This window comes from Megalops cyprinoides, chromosome 23 (genome assembly GCF_013368585.1).
Source record: "Megalops cyprinoides isolate fMegCyp1 chromosome 23, fMegCyp1.pri, whole genome shotgun sequence".
Lineage (NCBI taxonomy): Eukaryota > Metazoa > Chordata > Actinopteri > Elopiformes > Megalopidae > Megalops > Megalops cyprinoides.
Window position 1 is genome coordinate 11293501 of NC_050605.1, and position 19735 is coordinate 11313235.

At 40.8% G+C, this 19735-nt stretch overlaps 1 protein-coding gene across 3 annotated transcripts in view; it reads left to right on the top strand.

Moving 5' to 3' along the window:
* LOC118770553 (synaptotagmin-1) overlaps positions 1-19735 on the top strand; it is a 191405-nt gene that overhangs the window by 49887 nt on the left and 121783 nt on the right. For 2 of the 3 annotated variants that reach the window (XM_036518294.1, XM_036518298.1), the window contains exon 2: positions 17459-17516. The gene's annotated coding sequence lies outside the window, so the exon portion shown is untranslated. Of the gene's footprint in view, positions 1-14970; positions 15094-17458; positions 17517-19735 lie in introns of those variants that run through there. The other variant, XM_036518295.1, reaches the window with a different exon arrangement.

Sequence of the window (19735 nt, forward strand, 5' to 3'; positions counted from 1 at the left end):
TTGGACTTTCCAGAATGATCCATCAGTTTGCTTGCTTTCATAGCACAACCACCAGTCAGGCAGCTTGCCTCCAGACTAATGAAGTCAAACCTGAAATGCTTCCAGCTGCATCTTTTCCCTGGGCTTCATCCGGGCTGCCGTTGGAAGTTTTGAGGTAATTAGTCGCAGCCTTCAAAATGGAAATGCGAGGCAGAGTGTGTCACTTGTCTTCATTTTCACACAGCAGGTAATGGCGCCTGTCATTCCAGACGGTGTTCCATCACATTAGATATCGGACGTTACGAACTGCGGGCGGAGTTCGTCATGCTCAGATAACCTAAAGGGGGCGACATTTTCAGGACATTTACATATTAGCTTCTTGCACAAATGACCCTGTAAGGTCAGAGTGAGTAATGTGAAATTCTCATTTCTCCCTGCTGTAGTGTGGATCGATTGTGTCTTTGGTAAAGGAGGACTAGTGAGTGTATACAAAGGGCAGGCTGGTTCTAGGATATTTCAATAAAGCTTGTTCTTTTGTACAATGTAGCAGAGATAGAATGAACAGAAAGAACAGTTTTACATGAAAAAAGCTGAATATTGTGTTGACTAAAATTAAAAACAATTAAAAATATTGAACTGTATATGTCATGTAACTGGAGCTAATTGCATTATATAACAACATTTATAATGAATGCTATTCATATATTGCTTGTAATATTCCAATTGTTACATTGTGTATGCCTATAGCTGCATAGGTATATGTTCCTCTGAAATTAAAAACAAAAAATTGCTAACGGTGGGGGTCGTTGTAGAGACACAGTGTGAAGTCTTGAATCCATTGATTTACAAGGTAGGTGGCTGTGTGCCAGAAAAAAAACAACAAAGCCTTGACGCCAACACAGCTTAAAAGGGCGTCCATTTCTTTGTTCACTAAGCGACCATCTTACTCTATATGACTTGGTCCTTTCCCCCCAAACAGCAGAGCTACCGCAATGCATTTGATTAGTATGGGATGACAGTGAGTCACAGATAAGTGGGGGATACAGCTGTCGGGCTTTATGTTAAAATGGAAAACGATGTGGCCTGCCACCTGCCAATCTCTCTCCATGAAAAAGAAAGAATTTCCCCCGATTAGTAGGGCTTAGACATTCTCTCTGTTGCAGGATGAACGTTTCAGGGGAAGGACGGGACAAGGGTTAACAGCCAGTCACACCACTTGCGTACACCGTCCATTTGGTCAGGTCAAATATTTTGCAAATTTTACCCCCCTGACCAGTTCATTGACCTGAATGAACTGCTCTTTTGACCAGTAATGGTAGGCCTCAAGGTCTTTGTGCTGCATATTATTTCAGGACAAAATTCTGAGGACTTTGTTTCAGGAGAATTTCTGTGTGACCTTGTATCTTGAAACCAAGCAGCTGAGAGTGGAATTAGTTTTCTTCTGTGTGCCATTGAAAGTGAAAGAGGAAATGAAATCCAATAGCAACACTTTCAGCACCTCTAACAGTGCACAGTATTTCCTCCAAGAGCTTCCCTGTCCTCATCTTCAGAAAATCTCACCTGATATTCTTCCATTCATCAGCTCTCAAATCAACAACTCTCTGACTACAGGTTGTGTGCCCTCAGCTTCAAGTAGGATTGTGTCACACCTTTGCCCCAGAAACCAATTCGAGATACCCTGTGTCCCAACTCTGTTTCCACTTCAAAACCCTTGAACATGTGGTTTCTCACACAGAATGACCTGCGTGATCTCATCCAGTCCAGTCTCAAGGCTGTCCACTCCACTGAAACAGCCCTTCTTTCTGTCCCAAATGTCCTTTACACTGTAAGGGATGCTGGCCAATCTGCTGTCCTAATCCTTAGACCTTAGATCTTTATGTGGCCTTTGACACAATCAAATACCATGTCCTCCTGGCTACCTCGGCAGCAACATCTTGAGTACTGTTCTTAGTTGTATAGCAGTTATGTCTACACTTACATGTATTCATTTGCCAGATGCTTTTATCCAAAATGACTTGCAAGTGAGGCAGAGTACAACATCTTATCTTACCTCTCAGGGTGCACCTATCTACAGTAGTGTCCTAGAGAGGTACCGTTTTAACTCCTTCGAGTCTTAGTAGAGCAGTCCCTCAGGGTTTGTTCCTTGGCCCCCTTCTATTTTCCTTACACACAAGATCGCCTAGCTCTCTCATGTCTTCCCATTTTCATATCACTGTTATGCTGATGAAACTCAACTTTTCGTCAATTTTTCCCTGATACCCAGGTTTCATCTAGCATCTCAGCTTGCCTAGTTGATGTGTCCATGTGGATGGGTAATCATCGCCTGAGTCTCAGTTTGGCCAAGACAGAACTTCTGCATATCTCAGCCAAGTCTTTTCCTTTCTAAGACCTGACCATAACCTTTAAAGATACCATGGTGTCAACCTCTCAGACTGTCAAAAGCATCAGATGGCACTTGAAGATTGACTGACATACACAAACCACAGTCAATAGGGCCCACAAATTCCTTCTGTACAACACCAGAACAATCTACCCCTTCATTACCACTTATTCAACCCAGTTCCTGGTCCAAACCATGGTCCTCTCCCCTCTGGACTACTGTAACCTTCCTCTCACCACCCTTGCCACTGTGCATCTTGGTCATGTCATCTGTCTATCTTGGCCCCTGTGTGGTAGAATGAGCTTCCTGTCAGGACCGCAGGGTCGCTAGCCAACTTTTGTTGCAGACTTAAGACGCACCTCATCAGACTGTACCCCAGTCCCCCTACCACAGTGTGGTCTGTTCTTCCCCTTACGTGTAATTTTTGTAGTATTGTAGTATGGTAGTTGTGCTGCATGGCAGGTGGTAGGTCTGTTTGCAATGTTTTAGTTATGATGATATTGAGTTGCACTCACTTGTTGAACCAAGAACACACTTGTGACTTGAATGTAAATTCATTAGATGCACTTTGCAATAGCATTATAATAGGTGATCTAGATGAGAATGTCTGCTATATGCTAAAATATAATATAATATGATAACCAGAGGTGGACACCCCGGCTTCAGAAAGTAAAAGTCCTACCATGTATTTGTTCTAGCCATTCACTAAACAAGGTGTTTTCACTAATTAGTTCCTCTACCTGGATGAAGAGTTGTGCTAATTAAATTCAGCTGGTGTAGTGCATGGGTGGAACAAATACGTGGCAGGACTTTTACTTTCTGAGGCGGGGTGTCCACCTCTGATGATAACCCATGTATTGAGACCACATGGGGGGGAGGGGTGTAATCAGAAAGGCCTGTAAGATTATGAATCTGTTCTCACTGTCATGGATTTCCATTCACTAAACCTTCTTTTACAAGTACAATAAACATTTATGGAAAGCTGAATTCCTTTTCTAACCACAATAGAATTCTTTCTCTAACCACAACTTCACATGTTTCACTATGTTCAGCACCATAGATCTGAAGCTATATAAATGGGTTATGCACGTGCCTGTGTGATCTTATACACTGAGTGCAATTGGTGGGTGCCTTTGCATTATTCAAATCATTACATCCATCAGGGAATGTGTCTTCTTGGCCTAACTGAACTCTTTGTTGTTGTAAGCATGTGCTGCCTTAATTGATATAGTATGCAAAACAAATCACATAAAAGACATTTCCATTGAATTAATGGGGGTTTAGGCCTTTGCATGTGGGGCGCGGTAATTAATATATATAATGAGATTATGCACACAGTGAGATGTTTTGAATGGGATGGATCAGGAAAGATGGGCATCAGGGAGACTGCCTTTTCAACTCACCTCTCATTTTGAACAACACACAAGACTCTGATGAATCTACTGGGGCTGGCTATCTACCTCAAATAGGGGTCTCATAATATTGTTACATGAGTGAATCTGGCCCACCAAGGCCAACAGGTTTGGGAGAGGGATCATTTTCTACACGACCCCTCAAAGCCCATGAAAGCCCTCCCGCCTCCCTGTGGACTCTCCTGACATTTAATTAGGAACATGAAAGGTGGAGTAACATTTTACATGGGTCACGTAAAGGTTACATGGACAGCACTTAGCTGTAATCAAAGTTGGAAGTGTATAATTAAAACATGCAGGCAACCAAATAGTCTTTGTGAGGACTGCACTTTGGAATCCCTAGAGCACAAAGACAACTGAGATTTTGAAGACAGGGGCACAGAATTTCAGTAGCACCATCACACATCTTCCTGGTTCCTACATTGCAGATAGGATAGGAAATTTTCCTACAGCTCTGTAACCCGGTTTGTGATCATGCCCTGGGTCTCCTTGCTCAAATGCTGCTGAAGAAGTTGTTTTGTCAAAACATTGTCCATATACCTACAGCCATTATGTTCCCTTGTTATTTTACTAAGTATAATTGTACAATAACATCAGACATAAGAACTCTTGCTGCTGAAAATGTTAAGGAAGGTGGCTGTACAAGTTTACTGTAAGCACATGACTGGTTAGTGTGCTTCTGGTAACACAGGTTCTGTTGCAGCGGCTGCAGTAGTTAATCTGTTTAACAGTACAAGTTAAACACATACACAAATATGTACATTAATATGTACATTAATAGGACCAATGTTGTGACACATTGTATTGCAAAGGGTTAAAGCCAATATTGCTGAACTTGGGTTCATGTTGAAGCTTACTGTGATAGACATCATTAAAGAAGAACTATATCTGGCATTGAGAATGGTTTGCAGTCTGTGGTTTTCTTGATGCATTAGAGACAGTTTAGCAAGGTGAGCATTTTGATGTATGATTTGTGGTAAGGAAGGATGAACATGTTTACTATATGCAATTTCTACCACACTATGAAACATTGACAGCTGGTTTATGTTCCATACATAATTCACACACCTCCTGACAAACCAAGGTTGGATCAAACTAGAAATGTCAGCCCATTGTGAGGGAAAATGGCAATAGCTGCATTCACCAAAGGTCTTCTCTCCTTGCTTGATCAGTTCAATCAGTGCTGACGGATCCAAAAATAAGGTCACATAAGATCCCCTTTGTAGACAAATGTGCTCGGATGCTTGAATTGTGGACAAGTGTGTTGGTATATGTATTATGTGAACTAGAATTGAATTTTCAAAATACGGAGTCTTTAACTGTGTGAAAAAATGTGCTATATAGCTCAAAATGCTTAAGAGCATCCATCCTAAGCATGCATACTTAAATGAAGATGTAGAAACAAGAAGGTCTGTTTGCTTTTTCTGTATGAATTATTTGATGAATGTTTTGCAACAGATGCAAAATAGATGCACACAGGGTCAGGAGAAAAACACCTCAGTGAAATAAGAAAGAGAAGGTGTTTGATAACATTCATAGTAGCCGGCAAACTTGCTCTCAAATGAGTGCCATCCTGTTGTGTTGTGTGTTTGGTGAATTTAGTTGTAACATCCAGGCAGTGTTCTCTCTCCTAATTGCCTCCCATTTTGACTGTGGTTGCTTGACTGCCCTATACAAGCACTAGCTTTAAGTGCTGAAACATGCTTAGGATTTCAATATCACTCATACTATACTGGACCTTTCCGCATCACCTTACAGCTGCTTACCTCTGGAAAAGGTAATTCAATATATAGTAAATAATTTAGACAATCAGAAAATAAAGAGTATATTCTATATAAGTTAAAATATATCTCAGGTATTTCAAAAGGTTAATAAGGTTGATAGTTACTGGCACATTTATATGCAATTTAATGCAAATTCTACTGTCCTTAGCAAATGGAGGTATTTACCATTCCACATACATTACACATACACTTTACAATACACAGTTACATTTTATTCATGCATATATGAATGTATGAATCATATTTTTCTCATATATTGAATTTTATATTTCAATATACCTGACGTTTTTAAGGGTTTTCAGTGATAATGCAGTGCAGGTGAATCCTAACTTAAGGAGGCCACACAGGGTTTTAAGCTATATGTTTTTCAGTGGGAAGGAGATTCGTAGCTGTTATCCCAGAAAGCAATTAATGCACCTTCTGACTTCTTTGGTGGCTAGCATCCTAATACTGTATATCAAAACAGAAAATTTGCACTGCATTTTGAATAGAGTAGATACTTTTTTGACTGAGAGTTGTTATGTTTTGTTTTATTCATTTATTTTTTCTTTCAGGGTTGATGCCTATGGTTTATCATGGAGCTGACCTTATGTATAGAAAAATCAATCAGATAACTAAACACCAGTAGTAGTTGTAGTAGTAGTAGTTGTAAAATCAATGAGGGTCATAGTCTTGCTAAAAAGTGAACCTTCATGCACAAGGGTAACACTCGGGGAGGGAGCTCTGTCCTCACTGTATATGCGTCAGAAATGCTCTCCTGCTGCATTGAGGATAACTGTTATTCCCCCCTGACCAGAATGAGAGAGAAACATCACAGTACACGGTTGCTTCCTCCTGTCTGTTTTGATGACTTTCAGAGTTCTAAATTAAAATGCGGTCCCCAGGGTGAAAGAAATGATAGATACCACAGCCCAGCCACACACAGCCGTGGTTTCCTTGACACCTGAAGCTCTGATGCAAGTCTGACAGTGTGGTCTTCCAGAGTGGTGGTGATCTTCCTGACAATGGCTCAGCTTGTGCCCCTCAGACCACTTTTTTATGACACATCTTTTGAAAGGGGCATGTAGTGGTGAGGTCAGCCATAAAGGCCCGTTCACAGATCGGTTTGGAATTACGCTGTCTTTGCAGTTATCCAGTGTGGGTTATATAGCTTACTAGTAATATATGATCTCTATGATGCACAACGGTACAAATTTACTGGGGCAGGTGAAGGTTAAAAGCCTTGCTCAATGCTACAACAGTGCCCCACCCTCTTTGAATAATCACTAGCATTTTCCATTTCTCTTCCCAGTTTCCTGCCATCCTACATGCAAACTAACCTGAGTGCTGTTACATTAAATGTTCTTTAAGGCCTGCTCTGCCATTGCTTATTTTCATCAAAATATTATTAGAAGTCAAAATTAGACTTACTTCCCCTTGAGAACTGAGGACTATTTTGGGATCAGCAGCTATTTAATGTATGCACCTAGGGGAAAAGGTGTTTATTTTCAAACATGAAATCACCTTGGCCTGGAGCATAGAAGAGAAAGCGTTTGTTGCTGGTCTTATGAAAGATCTAAGAATGGCAGTGACATTAACAACCTCCTCCTCGGTAATTTGCAAAATTCAGCAACCGATGCATGAATGTTTTCAATATTTTCTGTATTCTCAAAAATAATAATAATACTTTGTATGTTTATTCTTCATCAAAGAGACCCCATGGTGCTTTTCTGTGCCTGATTCAGGGTAATGTCAAGAAAATGGACTGTATTCTCCACAATTGTATATTTGGACTATATCTCTTTTAAGTCTTACTTGTTGACTAAAGATTAAAGCTATCAATTGAATACAAAATAGTAAAATCTTTTGCTTGTGAAAGGCAAATAATGACACCTGCTGTAGTGATACCAGCTTTGATTTTTCAGGCATGCAAGAAACTTGACTTTCTTGGGGCTGGAAGCATTGGAACTGCTTCAAATGTTAATGACCTCAAGAACTCGTGTCATAGGACTTTTAATTTGACAGGAAGGTGAAGAATGAGCCTGATGGCTCAAGGTTCGCTGTCTTGTTAGGAGCCATCCTTATCACCTTCCTCCCATTGACTCATACAGAAAGTCAATTATAAAGGTCTCCATTGTAGCTGGAGAGCCCTGTCTTTGTCAGCCATTCGGACAGTCACAAGCAATAATTAAGCATTTGCCCTTTCAGCACCATCCCTCCTGCCTTGGTCCATCTCACTCTCCATAATGGAAGCCGTGTTCAAGCCAATGTGACTCATAAGGATCAGGGCACATCCCGATTTTTACGGTGCGAAGCAGTGAGACGTGCTGTACAAGTCCATCCATTGGACAGGACCATTAACTTCAGTCCATCTCTTTTAATGCAGAGTGCCAGGGAGGCAGTGGGTGCTATCTGGCGCGGCTAAACATGAACATGAACCCACATCCTCTTGAGTTATGGGGCACACCCTAACCACATGGCAACATAACATAAAAGTGCCAAGAGTGTGGTCACTACCCTGGGAAACTCGGCCCTTAATTGCCATCACCATCAGTACAGAGCAAAATGTACAGACTTTCTTTTTTTTTCATACCCAGTCCATTGAAATGTATCATTGCAGAAAATTCAAGGCTGCATTGACTTTTTTCCCCCAGATCATTATTCTATCATGAGTTACCCCAGCGTCTGAAAAGCCACTCTCTCTCAGGCTGTGAGCTGGCACTTTATCGCTTTGTTATTATGTAGGCACACTGGCGGAGATGAATTTATGGTTTATGCATGCTTCTTTTTTTCCTCTTTTCTTTTAGAAGAGCAAATGGCACAGAGAGAAACACAAAGCACGCATGAATGCTCAAAGACCCATTATTGAAATTCTGCTCCTCTCAGGAATCCACTGGGCCCGAACCTGAGTCTGGTTTATTATCCGAATCTGGATGAGTGGGCTGGTTCTGTTTGTTTGTTTGTGTCTGCTTCATTGTCCCCCCATCTGCCTTGCGAAAATTAGCCCACGACGTAAATGTTTTCGCATCCCATTGTTAAGGACCGGATCGCTTCGCTTCTCTAAATAGGACAGTATGTAATTATCACTTCATTTGCATGTTGTCAGTTGTGAATGAGTGAAAGTCATCTTTTGGCATTGTTTGCGGTTAAAGAGAAAATGGTCACGAGCCACTAGGCGTGACAAATACTTTAATCCCAATTCTTTTGCTGCTGATTCCAACGGTTGCTCATACCAAGAGTGAACATCATACATCCCCATATATACTGCAGTATAACCCAATGGAAGTGGGCTGGAGTATACAAGAATGCAGTTCTGGGAGTGGAACCGAATCTACGCTCTGGTTTGAATTGCTATTTCTTAATTGAATTTAGCAACACTTGCCCCTTGAAAGTCAGATAATTGCTGTCTCTGAGCTGATATAAGGTGTCTGGGGTGCACACAGCTCTTTCTTTGTCTTACACACATCAAAACATACTACTTTCATGCTTAAGATGGATGACTTATCACCACCTAGCCAATAAAATTGCAGCATTTACCACAACTTTCCCTCAGTACTTTGATTGGTTTGCAGCTCAGCAGATATCGTTTGAGTAGGGTGTAGAGTGCAAGGTTGGATTTAAACCTCCATTCATTAAGATTCTACATTTATTTTAATTTCATTTGACTTGCAACTTAAAATGTTGGTATCTGTTGAGTAAAAGGACTTTTTTTTATAAGTGATTATTGTTTTACCTATCTATATGGTAAGTATTCATACTGTATTGTGCTAATTAGCTATTTATCTAACTGGTTAAGAATGGTATTCTTTGTCCTCACAATCTCTACATATGATTCTTGGGTGAATATAGCCTTTATTCAACAACAAAAATACTTTTATATAAACAATGTGCTTCCAGCCTGCACAGGTGGCTAGCCAGCTAGCACACTAGTGGTGTATACCACCAGAAATAAAATGCACAGCCATGCACAGCTTTGGTGTATTGGTTCAATAAATGATGAAGTCAGTATTCTTAGCCATGTCACTCACCATTGTGGCACATGCTGAAATAACAGGAAAGTGTTTAGCTATCTCCAAACAATGTATTAACAAGCTGCAGCCTCCATGAACTCCATTTCAAACTTAGCAGCTTCCATAACTATACAGCAAGCTAGTAAGGTTTGGCCTAAAACTACTGCCTTTTTCCATTCAGTTAACAATCTGCAGTATCCTGACAGTCACTTAGAAATTGCCAATCTACCTCAGCATTTCCAGCAGACAGCAACCACCTCCACACAGCTATTTGAAAATTCTTCAATATCTCCAGTATAACAGTTCAGAAAGCTTCAGAAATCTTCAGAAAGCCAGTTTGCAAGCTCCAGCTCATTAGCTGCCACATGGATGAATGTTTTTTGATCAAATTGTCATGCGAATAGAAATTTTTGGAAAACGTGTCGCACCTTTCCAAAAGCATTTTCAATTAGTCTGCATGTTACTTGAACTGTCACTAATGCCACCACTGTTATATAGAAATTGCAACACAGGTCACACAAGGTGTCAAATATCGTTTTAACTTCTGTATACGAGCCATTTACTGGCAGGATTGCATTGTTTTACCCAATATTCTTTTGGGAATAAGCAGTTATATTTCCATCTATTTACATCTCTGTGTCACCTCTGGACAGTCTATCCCCTTACATCCTCTTTCTTGCCCAAACAGCCAGTTAGAGAACTCTAGCATTGCACTACACCAATGCTTACTTTACTAACCAGTTACAATTATTAGCAGCTGTATTTGTATTGCGTTGTAGCTCTTATATGTTAGACAGATAATATTGAAAGTGTAACTGACATAGTGCCAAATTTATGATTGAGGACCCCCCTCCTGGTGGGATCCCACAGTAAATCAATTCCATTTCTGGCACTGATACTGTTGTGATTCTACACCCCACCTCTATAACTACAGAAACCTCAAGTGTGATCAGTATGACACAAGCAGTGAGTTCAGAAAGAAAAAGATACGCATTGATTCACAGAGGTGTCAATGGGAGTTGAAGCCAGGAGCTAGCACAGAGTACTCCTCAAACTCTAACGACAGACTTCAACTTGCCTCTGTGTTTTATGTACATATTCGTTTGGATATTTATCTTCACCAGTACTGTCTTGGAAGCAAACTCCTGGATAACTCTACGACAAAGGGGATTTAACATATTATATAGACAACCATCAAAACCCATCTTTATATCACTGGTGACATTCAAACCTGGGTCCTGGGGAACTGAATAAACGTCCAATGTTTGCATGATAAAAGCCATCATGGTAAATATCCCCCCTTCAGTTAGGAAATTGTGTCAGGGGAGAGAAGGTTTCAGAACTGAGGGAAGAATAAATTAGTTCTATGGGCTGAAGAAAGGGAGTCTGGGAAGGAGGTGACAAACTAAAGGATGAGTAATGTGTCCTTTAAGAGGCTGTTAGCAGGAAGAATCCCATCTGTCCGTTTTATCACTGATTTTGCCAGTGTTTCCAAATGAGCAGGACGCCTCAGCTGATGCGCTTTAAATTGAAAAGGACACAAACACAACCGACTCCAATATAATGGTAAAACATGGACATTTTTGACTTAATCCCATGTGCTTGGAGATAACTATGCCCTAGCAGAAGCTAACACTAACAGTCTCTTTGGCTGCCTCCTCGTCCCCCATCACGAGCAAAGTGAGCAATCCATCATTCATTCATTCTACAGCATGAACATTAATGGTAAAGTAGGTGAAGACTATCCCACAGGCATTCTAGTTTGCTTTGAATACTAAAATACAGAAGAAAATGAACACATTGTCACCTGCATTAATTTATCTTAATATGTAGTTAATTAATTGTGGGTGGAACAAAAACCAGTAACATCTCAAACATGCTTGGGCCAGGTTTCTATTCTCTTTGAATCAGGAAATTATTGCCAATTTTCTGCAATATCATGAATCACAATACTTGATTTTTTTCACCCATATGTCATAACCTGAGCACATCTCTTCACCATATGAGCATCAGATCTGAAAGATTGTTACTTTAGAGTTTTAGCATCTCTATAAGCACCGGTAAACATGTACTTTCGGTAAAGGGCGATTCTCAGTGGTATCTCAGCTGGTTGGCACAGTAATATGTCACGAATGCCAGGTGCCTTGCCTTCTGTACTAAATGCCAGCACTTAGTCATTAACCTAAGTTTAGTCACAGGCGATAATGCTCTCTTTCACATCACCCGCACTTTTGAAAGGTCTGGGTTTTCAGTTTTTTGTTCTAAAATGTGAGCTTGAGTCATGTAAACCATAATTACCCTTTGTGTCAGTGTGAGGCTGTGAATCAAACGCACAAGAAAGAAAAAGAGCGGGAAGAAGGTGGCTTCTTGTGTAACGCATGATGTCACAAAAGAGCTGGAAAGCGGCTTGTGAAAAAATGATGCTGCAGTCGTAAATAGCGGATTGATTCCGATTTAGACTTGAGAGGCTGCCAACTGAAAACAAACTGAAAGCCTCACCAGGACCCACTATAGGAACACTGCTCACATCATTGTCTTATAATACTAATACTAATACTAATACTAATAATAATAATAATAATATCAAAAGAAATGGCAATATCTAATCTTTTTCTCCCCCCATTTCAGCTTCTGTGGAACTAAACCTTATAAAATAACTGTACAATCTTCCCAGATGGTGTTTGACAGGATATAATTTCATCTTTGGGATTTGCAGTGAGCTACAGTCTAGGGCCACCTCACAAGTAATTTCTTGAAGTAGAAGATGAATACCCTGTGAGATTATTTTTTACTTCAATGCCTGGGCTTGAATGAAGCTCTTGCAGACCACTCTGCATGTGCTCCGCTGAGGCTATGTGACTCCTGCTGTTAAGCTCATGCAGTAGTAAGCAGTGTCCAGGTCCTCAGCCATCCCAGGAATTCTGCTTTTCATGTGTCTCTGTGAGAAACAAGAATTCAGAGGACCTTTTTTCAATTTCTTAACATCCCCGATCACAAGCGATAGGTTTGATATTCATCTTGTGGGCTCAAGCCTGTTTGAAACTGATTTATTTGACCCACATAAGTATGTATTTAATTTGATTTAGATTGATAGTGATGTTTAAGAAGTGGACTCATCCAAATTGACATCCAATGTAGCTCCCATACTGGTAAATTCCAGCAGTTTGGAAGGCTTTGATTTGTCCAAGGTGGGTGGAGCACAGGATTGTTGCTCATTCTGCTTTCTGTGGCCAGAAATGATAGCTATATAAGTACAGCCCCAATACCAGAAACTAACCTACTCCTAATACCTTCTTTTTAACGCTGAACACCAAGCAATGGGCACCATTTTGAGTAGTATTATTTTTACAAAAATCTGAGGTCAGGGTGGAAACTCCACAAGCCAAAGCTCTGCCTGCTGATGACTACCTTTGGCAAACACCCAAGACTTCAATCAGGATGAATGGATTCCAGTGCCTTGTTTGCTTAGAATAATGGTGGATGTTCCCAGTCAGTGAGCTCCGATTAATTACTCACTACCTGTGGGTCATCTAACTGCTAATTTAATGATATCCATGGCTGACTTGTGGTAAAATATAACATAATAGATAAAAGATACGCCATAAGAATTCTATTGTTCCCTGTTGTTTGTGTTCGTAGGTCTCCAGACTTGGAGATATAGATGCCTCATTCACAAGTTCTTACCATGGCATTGTGTTTTTGTCTACTTGCTGTTTCTTTCCCGCTGATTGTATGTAGAGGGTTTGGTGGGACAGTGTCTACCTAATGTGTGGCCTTCATGTGGGCACATAAATAGAGCATAATGTATCTGTCTAATCTCATTGTTTTATGAGGTACGTGAGAGAGATACTCTTTTCTACTGCAACTAGTGCTGGGCCCAGTTTGACCATTTCTCAGAGTCACGTCCTGAAGACATTACAGGCGACTAATAATGCTGTCCATATAGCATAGTGGCTCTGGGATTTCTGATTTAGAAGCAAGATCCCATTACTGTATCCATCACCAGAGGCAAATGCTCTAGCCTTTTGGGTTATTATATTGTAAGTTTGGGATATTCGTAGAGAGCTGTAACTTCTGGCTGCCAATGCCCAGTAATGCTCATGGACACTAAAGAGGAGGAACTATTTTACACAGATAAACACGAACAGAGGATTTTCTGTTGACACAAACGCACAAAAACTTTTTCAGAAAAAAATTAGCTGTTCTGGCCTCAGGTAGATTTTACTTTTGCAGTTATGGGGATGGGATTAACAATCAATTTTTCTGTAATGGAATGTTGCAGGCTGACATCTACGTGGTGTTGGAATGGTTGATAGGCTTTGGGTCTTAAGGCCCTGGAAAAGCAGAAATTATGCGTTGTGCTAATACGGACATCATACTTTAAAGTGCGCGTGATGTGCACTGACAGTTTTGCTATGAGTTAGGCTAAATATATCCAAGCGTAACATTTGATGCAAACCCCAAAGAGGCAAGTATATTTACTGTATAGTCAGTTCGTATGTTTATGTTCTTTTACCGGCTTCTCAGTGCTGTGTGGGCAGTTGATTTGTGGAATTAGGTATGGAGAAATTATGGAGAAATTTTTATCGACACAAACGTGCGGCCAGTCACACAATGGCGTTGCAAGACTTTGCAATATCTAGACTTTGCAAAGTAGCACGCGGTGCCTTGAAAGTGATGAGATTCAACGTTGCTATAGCAGTCCAGACAGAGAATTTTAAACGGGAAATACAAATCGGCGCTGCTACATACGTAAATGTCAACACAATATGCAGCACTATCAGTTTATACAGGCTGCGATACAGTTTGAGCAGCCTTTTCCGGATGCTTGCTTGCCATTCCGCGTTTAATAAACCGTCCTCACTGACACATTGAAATGCCGAGAACAAAGACAAAGGCGCTTACAATTTGGTTAAATCTGAGTGAGTAACTACTGGAAGCATTTACATGCTACAGCAAGAATATATAATAACACACTCTAAATAAGTACTCACAATTACGCTGTCAAAACAATTGCAGAAAAAGATCAACAAAGAGAAGAAACAAGACGAGAGGGGTTATGCATTATATCCTATGGCATCTGTTTTAATGAGGATGAGAACCATCTCATCAGTTGATGAGAGCGCCCATTCATTTATACGCGCCGTTTACGGTTTAATTCCCAAATAATTCCATACGTGACGACAGGGGACTTAGCCTAAATTCAGCGACTAAATGGACCATACCTCTAGTATCGTTTTACTGCGTATACATGTTTTTTTCACGTACACGGAAAATGCATTTCATTAATGTACAGTAGCAATGCCTTAGTTGCGTGTCTCCAGCGCCAGCACACAGTGGTTAAGTTCTTGCGCTGGCAATGAAAAGGCACTGAGATTGTTGGAGATGATTCGTCAGTACATACAACCACCAGATACTACGCGATTTTCCGTTGGTCCGCATCATCAGATGTCGGCTTGCAAGCGCAAACGACGCACTTGAAAGCGCTAGCGAGCGCGAGGTGGACTATTGGCTTCAAATCGATAAGAAACTACATTTTGATTTAATGGGTGAGTGACTTTATCTTATAACTTTATTTGACAGTTTACCATAATGCAAAACAATAAATTTACAATAACTAGATAAATCCTTAGGGGTCTCGTACCATTTTATTGGATAATTGTCCGCGCTGGCAATGTTGCTATAGTGCAATGATTGCGTTTCAGGACAATAAATGTATTTGAGAAAGACATTGTCAAGGTGGAAGGAGACATACCACGCTTAAAGGCAACAATTTTGATTGACTGGTGAAGCAAGATATCCAATGATTAATTTAACGCCATGCTACTTGGACAGCAATGTAGCATAAATTGAGGTAAATTAAAGTAAATTGGTGGGAATTAATGTAGCGGTTTGTGGTGCGGTTTGCAAAACGCATTCTAGGACTTGGAAAAATGAAAAGTGACAGCGTCTTCCGTCGTGCTGTGCAAATAGTAGTGAAATCCTTGCATCATGACCCTAGCTCAAGCACATTTTTGATTCCACAAGCAACTGCAGCGCATGCTTTATTTAACGCGTTTTTTTAGAGTAGCTTGCCTCTATCTGTGGCACTTCTAACCTTATCTGCTTTACGCGGCGTAATAGACCGTTGAACCAAACGTGACGGAGTGGGTTACTTAGAATAAAATGCCTTAAACTACCCGTCGGAAACGACCGACAGCGATTGAACCTCTCGGTTTAAACCAGAATCCTTTATCACAGTATTCACTGTATTATGCAGAGTGGCTGATTTCGGTATACCACCCGTCACCTTCAAAGCTCGTTGTGTACGGCTGCTCCGTGAAGTCTTAACATTTTAAAAGCCATCACCAGACTCAAAATCAGCGCGCATTCATAATTTATATTGACGTTAGTGGCACAGCTGCCATTCGGGTTTTTGTCAGTAATCTGTTGTCATGGCTTTTTAGCCAACTGTGGTTGGTGGTCCTCTTACAGCTGAAACCCAGCACTCGACTAATCCTCATATCCGACCTTCGCCTTACTAGGACATTGAAAAATTAACTATAGCAGCTCGGAAAATGAGCGGGAGAAATGTCAAAATGTCTAGTGTGACAAAAACGCATTTTAGAATAAATATTTGTGCCATACAGAAGACTGAAATAAATTAATCTCACTTCCAAGCATATGGGTTTAGTGTGCTCCTGCAGAAATCAAACCTTTCGAGAAAGCGGTGACGACTTGCCACCTCGGGGTTATTTTGTTTCATTAACAATTCGGAAACGATCGTCTTTGATAATGAACAGTTTTAAAAGTGATTATTAAAAGTCGAAATTATCATTCAACGTGCATTTTCAGCGGGAGCTTGGCAATGATTTGAGTCATTTTTGGAATATTTGGAAAGAATTGCGCGGTATGTTCCAAGCGCTCATCGAGCAAATGGCCTTTAAAAGGGTTATTTTAAATGTCCCTCGCTTTATTTCATAGGATGCGTCGTTTAAATGAGACTCACACAGTTTATAATGGAGACTGACATTTAACGCGACATGTATTGCAGTGTAACACTGAGTGGTCGTCTAAAAGTTAAATCAGCCCACATTTAATAAATTTGAGAAAACACAAAAAAATCAGTGAGTTTTAATTACCCTTCTCCATTACCATTAAAACATAATCCTCCAGAGCGCAAACCTACTTCCTTTTTACATTTCATTTATGCACACATCTTTGCTGAGGTCTTATTGTGGACATGGACACATCGTAATTGATTCTTTACTTCTTAAATCCGTTTTATTTAGACTCAAGTTAATTAATAACATTATAGCGGGCCACTTTAAAACTTGCCCCTAGGCCATGATGTAGTTGTAATTCAAAACACCCTTAATTGAGCTTTCAGATTAAAAGGCAACACAAATGTAATAATCTGGGACAACCCCAACACTCTCAAGACATTTTAGACTCTCAGCACAACAGACAAGTTGTAGGAAGCTTCTGTAGAGTGCCGTCAGATGGTGTTCCCAGTATGTAGTAATATTCAATCAGGCAAAACAGTTTGATTTACAGTGTAAGGCTTCCTTCTCAACCCCATGACAGCAGCAAATGGTCTTTATGGGAGTGGCCTACACATTGTCATGTGATTTTTGTATTGCGCTGCTCTGGCCTACTTTCATGCATAGCCAATGGGGGAGGAAGTCCTCTCCTCTTTGTGTGTGTTTACTGTACGTCGTATTCCTGTCTTTCTCGGCAGATGGATTGCCTCATGGGAAAATGGGATTTGCCATTCAGAAAGCGGTATCAGGGCACACCAGTGAATTTAAATTGCACTGCCCCAAACACCCCCCAACCCCCCGGCTCCTCTATGTGTGCGTCAGAAAAGCAAGCTCTGTCCACAGTTGTTCCATTGCAGCATTAATGTGTGTCCTATTCTGTTTATGTTTGCAGTGAACCACCTCCAAGGAAAGACAGAGCAAAGGGGAGACCATACCAATTAGCAAAGGCTGTAAGTAATTATTTTTCACTCACTATTTTTGTTGTGTTCGCTAACCGCCAGTGTGGTCATGACAGGAATGGACATTTATGAACAGGGAATCTAATTAGTGTATGAATTTTCTTTTTTTTAACCAGGGTACCAAAACCTGCTGTAGGGCAAATAGTGCAGAACAAGAGGGGGTGGTGCATCATGGGAAGCTATTCTTATAGGTTACATAGTTTGAAAAGACTGCAGATCCACTCATCCAGTTTCAGCTGCACTGTTAAAAATGGAATTCCATAATTAGCCCGACGGCCCATGGCTTCACACATAACTCAGACACTGTCCTCCCTGTACTAATGAGATCCGGAAAGTGTAACTTGATCTGAATCGGCACAGTCAACTAAAAAGCTCCAAAGGTAGTGACACCAAGGGCTGTCTATTTATGTGTTATTCTGATTGAGAGTAGGATCCTCTGATCAACCCGGGTGTGAGGGGCGAGGAAGCGGTTCATCATTTTGTCCTGTTGTAACGAGAGCCAGGTCCCTTTAGGGACGGTCCTAGGACAGCAGTGTTAGAACCATTTTGGCACCTCAGCTCCTCGCCTGGTGCTGGCCTTAATCCCACATCTGTTCACCGCAAATTTGATAGTTTATCATTTTTTGGTGCTGAACTGAAATATGCTGTTCGGCCCCAGTCTTGATTTCGATGTTAGATTCCAAGATGCTAATGCAAGTTGTTGAATTTCACTCCAAGATTAAAGCGTGCACAGTTTTCATTATCCTAAAATTAAATAAAACCTGACCGCAGATATAGAAGACATTTTTACAGTTTGCGAATTCAAGCTTTCAAAAGAGTGCTTAATCAGATATGGTCTGGATAAGATTTTGCATTGAATGAGAAGTGCAAAATGTCTAGTAAGCATCCTAGGCTTTGTCTAGCAGAAAATGAAATTGCCCAATGACACTGTAAGTCTTTTTTTCACCTGATTCATTTGATTGTGAGCTTTACTTGTGGTGTTGGGGCACAAACAGGGAGGGGTGGTGGCCAGGTGCAGTTTTTTTTGCGTCGATACTGGCGGATTGATGGATAGTGTCCTCCGATGATGAATGAAGCTACCTGCCCACGCCCGAAGTGGTCACCTGTGATTGATATGCCGCACGTTCTCCTGTCAATGCTTCTCAAGATCCACCGACTGATGTCCCGCCCCACACCCCGCCAGATTGCACGGTCCTGTCCCATCAAATGCCATATTAATCACAACCCACTACGGTCACTGCGTGGCAAGCATTCTGTGGCAGGGTAGGAATCTGTCCACTACGCCAGCTGTGGCCTCCCGCCAGCTCTCGTGGTTTTTTTTTCCCCTTTTCCCTTTGTTTGCTGGGAGTGCATTATCAACGATTCTCCCTCTTAATCCTCTTAGATTGGCTTGTGAGATAATCTGGGCGATGTTTCTCAGCAGAAGAAAACAGCAACACGTTTGCTGCACGGAAGGGTCAGGAGGGCAGTAGGTCTGTATATCTGAGAGGTCAGCACTTTAAGTTGTTTTGAAAAGAGTGAAGGTTTGGACTGACCAGCACCGAGCAGTCATCCCTTTTAGGGGTATTATGGGAAATGCCGCAGGCAGATGGGCACAGTCAACTGACTTGAATCCGGCATCTGTCCACAATTTATGTTTGACTTCCGATGTGCTGTACTGAATTGAAACTCCTTTCCATGTCCTGATAGTTTTATATACATGGAAGCTTTGGGTTTAAACTTGCAATATTTGATCTGTGCTAACAGCTGGTACTGTATTGATTTTTATAGAGTGGTTAAGGTTTACTCTTGTCCAGTCCCTTATGGGACGCTGTTCTGCCCCTAGATCAGGGTACTGCTGAATGACTGCATCTTGAATATCCAGAATGTTAAAAGGTATAGATCATTATTTATATTGTAAAATAACCTCATTAAAGGCATCTGCTAACTAAGTACAGATAATGATGTAATGTGTAATGTGTAAAAACCTTACTATCCGCTGAAAATATTCTGGAAGCAAACACCTCAGTTCTGACTATAATTACAATAATTACTTGCATGTTCTTGATGATTGGTCCCTTAAATGTTAAATATTTAAAAGGCGCTCAGTGTGTTTGTGTTACAAAAATAACCTAGGGGAAGTGTGGTTGGATAATCCACACACTTATAAACAAGCCTTTCTTTTAGTTTCCCTGCTCTGGCCAACTAAATTATTTTCTTAGAATCACTTT